Source organism: Lemur catta, chromosome 11, assembly GCF_020740605.2.
Source record: "Lemur catta isolate mLemCat1 chromosome 11, mLemCat1.pri, whole genome shotgun sequence".
Classification (NCBI taxonomy): Eukaryota; Metazoa; Chordata; class Mammalia; order Primates; family Lemuridae; genus Lemur; species Lemur catta.
This window is the reverse complement of record NC_059138.1, coordinates 10548981-10557578: the sequence shown is the minus strand read 5'-3', so window position 1 is coordinate 10557578 and position 8598 is coordinate 10548981.

The following is an 8598-nucleotide window of genomic DNA, read 5'->3' as shown; positions in this document are numbered from 1 at the left end:
TTTGGGACCTCATTTGTTGAAACGCTACTCTAAACCTTTTCACTTGAAACCTAGACTAATTTTGAAGGATGGAAACATAGGTTTTAGTGAAAGTATTGTATTGACACCGCTATGTGAGACATATGAGCCCCTTCAGAGGCAAGACAGAGTTACTGTGGGTTCAGGCCCTGGAACCGGATCCAGGACAGGTGGAAACCCCCAGCTGGCTGCCATGGTGTCCTGGATCCACTTGATGCAGTTGCAGACTTTGGTGTAGATCCCAGGTTTGCCTGGTGGGCGGTCTGCGGCAGTGAGCTGCCAACAGCACCCACTGGCTGCGAGGATGGTGCCCCACACAGGTGGAATGCAACATACAGAAACACCTGGCGGAGGAGGTGTTCTTATTACAGGAATAGCCCCCAACAAACCTGTCATCGTCTTTGTTACCATTCATGGATAAGACCCCTGGAGATGAGAAGGAGGAGGAAGAAAACAACTGAAGGTTATGCTTTGCCCTGAAGCTTCTGGCTAAGAGGTAGATTTAAAAATATCCACCATAGCCTTCAGGTAAGAACACTGACAATGTTCTGCTAACCTAGACCTATTTTTTTTTTCTTTTCCCAAATAAAAATTGCTTTTAAACCTACTGTTTTAAAATATGATACTCATTCATGTAGGAAATTTTAGCAGAACTATAGTACAGTATAAATTAAGCAATACAGAGATAAAAATCATCATCTCAAATTCTACTCATTGAAAATAACCTCTGTAAATGTACAACAGAACTTCCTACAAGTATTAACTTTTAAAACAATGAATTTGTCTGCTCTGAAACACTTTCGAAAGCTAAACAAATTTCACATAAATGGCCTCCATTTCTCAAGCATGACAAGTATCGTTATGGGGGTTAATCATGAACACACATTCAAAGGGAAGCGTGGGGTTTACAGAAGTAGGCCCCATCTGGTTAAGAACTGCTCACGGCCTTCTCGGTTTAGTCAGGTTTTACTGCTGTGACACAAAAAGCACTGTTAAGCAGAACTCTCCATCACTTGAAGAATGAAATACTTTCAATACAAGTGACATATAAATGAGTTTTTTCACTGTATATATTCTCTCTCTTTGCTTTTTTATAATATAATTTCTTATAATTCATAATCCCTCTAATACCAACTCTCTCCTGAGGTCCGGCTTCTACCTGAACACATCTGCTTAAGCACCTCAGGTCAGCTTGTCTGGAGCTGAATTCATCATAGTTTCCTCTTCCTGGATTTTCCACGTCAGTGCGGTGTAACTTCATCCACATGGTCAGCTAGACTGGAAACATGGAAGTCACCCTTAACATCTCCATCCACCTTACTCACCACCTACATTCAAATACCAAGTCTTAAAGCTTTTACACATCTTAAAGGTCCTTGACATTTTTCTGAAGAGCCTTGGCTTATCTTTCAAGTCGACCACTTGTGCCCTTGTCAGGACCACATTTTCTCTCCGAGTTATTGAAATAGTGCTACAAGCACTTCCTGGTTTGGGACGTACTCTCCTTCAACCCCTCCACATCAGAGTGATCTTTCTAAAATGCACATGGATCATGTCATGTTCCTGCTTAAAATTCTTTACTGTATCCATGTTGATATCAGGATGTGTTTAAATTCCAGGGCACAGAACGGAAGTCTATGCTCTTGGATGCTGTATACTGTTTTCCACTTCTGTGCCCTCCTCACACACCTTACCTGGTTAACTCCCCCCTCATTCTTTGGGTCTCTGCCAGGGAGAGCCCTGAACCCCTCTGAATTCCCCAGCTCACATCAGGCCTGCCTGAGCTTCCTTGACGGACTTGACTTTTCTTTTATTACGTTTGCTTCCAATTATGTCATTTGTGTGAATATCTGCTTAATGCCTGTTTGTTCCAGGTAGTTTAAAATTCTTGAGGGCACAGATAATGTTTGCTTACTATTACTCCTCAAATCCAGTATGTACCTGGCACAGGGTAATTGCTCAATAAATAATTGCTGAATGAATAAATGACTTTATATTTTTCCTTTCTTTGCTGTGAACTCATGTCCATTCATTAAAATTCATCTAAGGTATCCTTTCCTCATAGATTTAATCTCTGACATTGACCTATGCCCACCCCTAACTCCAGCCCATCATGTCCCTGATTTGTTGCCTTTCTCTACCTTTTTGAAGCCCTGTGTATATTGCTATTATAGCTTTAGAATTTTGTTGCAAGTTTTGATTTCCTTTGCTTCTTCAGCTAGATTTGGAGCTCCTGAAGCAAACATTTTATGTTTAAATCCCCAGTTTGCAACACTATCTCTAACCCAGACTAGATGCTTAAGTTCTTCCTTGCCCCATGGACACCTGAGTCTCATCTAAAACATCCTCACCAGAGGTCATCCAGCCTCTCTTCTGCAGAGGAGATCACAATGCCTTCTTAAACATCAGGTGGAAAGTTCTTCCTTATGTGGACCAGGAAACCATTTTTTAGAGCTTCTAACCATTTGTTTTTAGTTCTATCCCTTGGGGACATAGGATCAGGAAAGCCATAGCAAGAAGGGAAGTGGTCACCAGAGGACAGAGCCAGCAGGAGATTATGGGTTCTAAAATAGGTTAAGCTGAGTCAAGATAAGCCAAAATTCCAGTGCAGCAATGACACTTTTGCCTCTTTCTGTAGCAGTTACAAATCTTGAAAGATAATCTCAAAAGTTGGTTCACATTACTGGGAAATAACATGACAGATAGCAATAGTCAAAGCTAGATGCTGGCTCTTTGTAAACAATCTAGCAGAAATAGTTCTTAGAAGAAGAAGTTGGGGCCAGGCCCGGTGGCTCAGGCCTGTAATCCTAGCACTCTGGGAGGCAGAGGCAGGCAGATCGTTTGAGCTTGGGAGTTCGAGACCAGCCTGAACAAGAGTGAGACCCCGTCTTTACTAAAAATAGAAATAAATTAGCTGGACAACTAAAAATATATGTAGAAAAAATTAGCTGGGCATAGTGGCGCATCCCTGTAGTCCCAGCTACTCGGGAGGCTGAGGAAGTAAGATGGCTTGAGCCCAGGAGTTTGAGGTTGCTGTGAGCCAGGCTGACGCCATGGCACTCTAGTCCGGGCAACAGAGTGAGACTCTGTCTCAAAAAAAAAAAAAAAAAGAAGAAGAAGTTGGTGCAGGATTGCTCTAAGATCTGGTTTAAATACCTCTCCTTCAAAAAACCTACTCCAACTGTTGTAATCTCCAAATAATAATTGTTTTTCTCTACATAGTCTTCAAATATTGATGAGAAGAGTTTGTACCCCACTATTTTATGACCAGTCAAATATCATACAATTTTTAAATGTTATTTTGTCTCAATATTGGCTCTGCCGCACCATCTAGAATATTCATACACACTAAAAACAAAGATGTACATCCTAGTGGTTTTTTAAAAAAATTGTTATTGTTTTATCTCCCTGTTTCACATAGTACTTATTGTATTCAGTGTCCTTCTAAAGATTCGCAGTCAATGGTGCGACACTGGTGACAAGAACAGGGCGTGGGACCGGTCCTTGAGAAACCTAAGCTTCAGAGCAGGCCCCCAAATCCTGAGAAGAAAGTGTCTGGCTGTGGTTCTGAAGCCCGGAGTCCTAGGAAGATGAATGGTGGTGATTAGGATGTTTGTGCACCTGGGGATATTGGACAGCAAGCCCCAGCTCCCACTTTCAAGGGAAGAAGGGGTAAGAAGCATGTGATGGGCCATCAGGAACAGCTGCTGTTGCACCTTTAAGATGCGCTGCAAAGACTGGCAGGTGAGGAGGCAGTTTGTGCTAGGAAGGAGGAAAAAGAAAGTGATTAAGATACATTCTGTGACATTAAGAAGGTCAAATCCAGTAAGGGAGACAAGTACTCACATAATCACATGTTAGTATGGGAAGGAAAATCTGGAGATTTTAGGACCAAGAAGTTGGCATGGCTTCCTGGAAAAAGGGGTGAAAAAGAACAGAGAAATACTGAGGGCTCAGGGAAACCCAGGCAAATCAAGTACATGTTCATTAGCTGCCACTGTGACCTTGTACTCTGGGAAGATCAGCAGGTAAGGTCCTGAGGCCTCCTCTGCCCATCACGCATATCAGATGCCTCAAGTTCTGCAATAAGCACTCTGTGACATGAGATGCCTTCATTGTCAGAGGACTAAACTGGTGCATTTCTTTGTATCTGTGTAGAAGGGAGGCCACTGGAACCATGAGACTTGGTGCAGCAGGAGCTGACAGAAACCCAGACCGTAATCCACCTGTCAATTTGCTGGATCAGCCAATGCCAAATTCCACGCCCAGACGCCAGCAGCCTGTGACCTGGCTTTGTCTTGAACAAGACTGTGCCTGTGATTGCATATAGTACAGGTGCTCTCAAGTTTAAGCTGTTCCAAGTTTCTTCTAATTGGCTTGTGCCCCTGGGAATCTTTTGTGAATCACTTAACACTCAAGCCACGTCACTCCTCCTTCAAATAGAGACCTTTATCTAACTTCTTTTTCCACCCAAGTCAGACCGTGGGTGTCAGCCCTCATTCCAGTTTCAAATGTGCTCAGACCTTTTTAAAAAAACACCTCATCCCCTTCCCAAGTGGCTCTGTCAGGGCCTGTCCCTGAGGACAAGAGGCCCCATGCAGTTCGGATTGCTGTTCTGTAGTTCACGCTCCCTGCTGCACGCTCGAGGTCTCAGCTTCTCACTGGCTTCTCTCTTCCACTCGGCCTTTGACACTCTCATGCTTGATTCTTTTTCCTTCTGTCTCTTCAGTCCTAATGCTATGTCTTCGCGTGATCCATGAGGAGATGTAGAGTCTGATGCCCCTGGACTGTTGCTCATAACAAGTAATAAAAGAAGATGACCTCCTGACAGTCCTGGCCAGGGCTTAATACTTGGGGTTATCTTTGCTGTGCCCCGTATTTTCCCTCCTTGCCCCTAGTAATGGGCCCGCCATCCTGCACACACCCTCAGCGCTGAGCACAGCCCTGAGCCCCGGCTTGTCAGGTGTCTGCGTGGGAACAAAGGCTCCCTCCTCCCTCCTGTAGAGGGTGCTCCAGAGACAGTGGGTGTTGCCAGAGACACCAGTCATTCTGCCAGACCTCGCCTATGCGACACAGGAGCACAGAATGCCCCTCCTCTGTTTCTGATAACCCAAGGTTTGAGCCAGGAGAGGCTTCATTCCTGTGACCCTGCCATGAAAACCTGGCTTCTATGCTGGACGATGTTTACTCTGCTGGATGCAGGTGGACCCACAGGGCCCTGGGAAATTCTCATCTCAGACTTAACTGAGACAGTTTGAAACCATTCTCTTAATCTTCTTTCTTTTCCCACAGGACACGCAGAGCCTGGAGTCACCCAGATCCCCACCCATCAGGTCACAAAGAAGGGACAGGAAGTGATCTTGAGATGTGACCCCATGTCTGGTCACTTAAACTTCTATTGGTACCAACAAATTTGGGGACAGAAAGTGGAGTTTCTGGTTTCTTTCTATAATGACAATATCTCAGAGAAGTCTAAAATATTCAAGGACCGATTCTCAGTTGAAAGGCCACGTGGATCATATTTTGCTCTGAAGATACGGTCCACGGAGCTGGAAGACTCAGCCACGTACTTCTGTGCCAGCAGCCCAACCACAGCCTTGCAAAGACACCTCCACCCTGTGCACAAACCCTCATGGGCCCGCCTCTCTCCCAGCTACTGGCACCCTTTCCTGCCCAAGAGAAGGAATCCTGGTCAGGCTTGTTGTTGCAACTGTCTCCAAATAGACACATATCTGAAATTAAATTCAAGGTAGGATATCTTGGGCAGAAATGGCCAGAGGCCATGGGATATGTAGAATTTTTATAGATACCACAGGGTGTGACTGTGGGCCCCAAAGATGGGAGAATATTTGTCCAGGAAGTGACAAAGTGACCTGTCTTCTCTTTATTCCTATTCTGCTATTTTTGTTGGATTTTTTGTTTATTTTAATTTTTTGGGGAAAAAAAATTAACCCATAGGATGGAGAGATGATTACTGAGTGGGGGCTCAGGTGTTTACATGAGAGTATAGAGGATTCCGATGGAAATCTTCACAGTGACAAGGGGCTCAGTCCACAGGCATAAATAACAGAGAGTCTTGCCCAGTATGTGGTCAAAACCAGAACTGTGTGATGACCCTGTCAACCTGGTGAGATGCATTTGGGATAATGATTATTAGCCCAAATGAGAATGAGCTAAGAGAATGAGCTTATGGGACAGGGCACCATGTCACTGGGATGCCCAGGGCTTGGGTCTTACGTGAACAGAGATAAAGTGGACAGTAGTCTGGCTCACCTGGCCTCCTGCCAGCAGCCAGATGCTAGGACAGGGATGAGGATTCCTTCACCACTGTTGCCGCCCCTACCACTGCCACAGCAGAGCACCCTTGTCACCACAGGTGTGCCAGGGGCTTGGGCAGTTGTCCTCTTCCATAACTGCTCCAAGGGAAACACCAGAGACAGTCTGAGCTGGGATGAGAGGAAGATGAATTAGAGCTGAGTTGTAGTGATTCAGAACCCTTCCCTCCTATACCTCTCACAGTCCAAGGGCACAAAGGAGCCCACAGAGCTTAAGAATTGAAGGGGTATCTTGCCCACAGCTGCGATTGTGTGGTTTGGGACACATGGCATTTATACGGACCCAAAACTGAAGAGGGACAATTTTTCCCGAACCCACAGCCTCCATGCACCCCAGGCCCCGCAGCATGACGGGAGAACTGTCAGGGTAGGACGGGTGGGAGTGTGCTTGGGGCAGGCCGTGCGCCCTGCAGGGCTGTGGTGCTGTGGGTGAGATGCAGGAGGCTATGTATTAAATTTTCCCCAATGAAGCATCTACATCACCTCGGCTTCCTCCTCCGCAACGATGACTTCCCCCTCCTAAGGGACAGAGGAGAGAGGAACCCTGTTGTATTTCCAGCTGGCCTCTGTTTGGGTCTATTTCTTTGGTCTCTTCTCTTTTCTTGGCTTTTGGTCATGGGATCTTGTTTCCTCACACAATCCATAATTCATGTAAATGCTGGATACTGTACATGAAAAATTATGCAGATAATTTAAGAATCATGATGATTTCATCCTCCTTGGAAAGGATTCATTTCTGCTTCTGCTAGGAAACTGTAGCAGGGGCAGGTCACCTTAAGTTAGCTGATGATTGAGCTCGACTGGAGCTGGGCTTCAGCCTTTGTGATGGCCGTTCACTTTTGCTCATAGGTTATGGCCATTTAAGTAACAAGCTAAATGTCTAGAGTATTTTTAACTGCTGTATTGAAGTATAATTTACATAAAATAATATTTGTCCATTTTTAAGTGTGCAATTCAATGTGTTTAATAAATTTTATGGAATCATGCAGCCACCATTAATGATCCAGTTCCAAACATCTCCATCTCTCCCTCTCCCTGAAAGTTCCTTTGTGCTCATTTTCAGCCAGTCTCTGTTCCTTCTTCCACCCCAAGGCCTGGGGTCTTTACCAGGGTCCTCATCTAGTTAGTAGTCACTGAATATAAATGTTCTCCAGATCAGAAAGGTGGCAGATTCTCTACAAAGTCACTCATCTCTCAGTCTTCTCTTTCTTCTCAGCTACTTAGGTGATGAAATTAAATCAGCAAATGACATTAAGGGAAAGGTGTTTTTGTAGATTGATATTTTCTCTTTGAGATGTCGATCTCTTAAATCAGTAGTTCCAAATGACTTAAAACTTACATCTTTTATGTTTTGATGGGCTTTCCTAGAGATGGTTGTGGTGGGAATGTTGTTCTGTAACAATCCAGTCTGCTAACTCTGAAAGCCAGTTTTTATATTTTTTAAAGGTAGGGTGCATTTGAGTATGTTTGCGTTTTGGGTAGAAGCAGCCAGAAGAGAGGGAGGAGTGTAGCCCCTGGTCTCTCCCACCCATGTTCCTATTTCTAAGCCCTCTACCACCCTACTGCCTTTGGGCCCCTGCAGGACTGAGTCTTGGCATGTTCGACCCTTTAGCCACAAGGGGGAGCTGTGACTCTACTGAGACTCAGGGGACCCTGAGGAAAGGCTGAGAAATTCTCTGGATGGGAGAGGGTTAAGAGAAAGATTGAGTTTATTTGCAGTGTGGGAACATGTGGTTTGCAGAGGCTGTGAGTCAGTGCTGAAATGTGAGGGGTTAATACAGACTACTCACCTTGCCTTGGTAGGCAGGTGTCTTTGTCCCAGTAAAAAGCCTGGACTGCCAGACTTGTTGCATGTGAGCCTGCAGGGCACTAGAGAGGAGGAAGGTTTCAGCTGGGCAGGGTGAGAGCCCACAAATATTAAATATTTAGGAATATATTTAACGAAAGAGGTGAGAGACATATACATGGAGAACTACGAAACACTAAGAAAAGTAATTGCAGAAGATGTAAAGAGATGGAAAAATCTACCTTGCTCATGGATTGGCAGAATCAACATTGTTAAAATGTCCGTACTACCCAAAGTGATCTACAGAATTAATGTAATCCCTATCAAAGTTCCATCATCATTCTTTACAGATCTAGAAAAAATAATTCTACACTTTGTATGGAACCAGAGAAGACCTCGTATAGCCAAAGCAACCTTAAGCAAAAAGAACAAACTGAGAGGTATCAGTCTACCAGACTT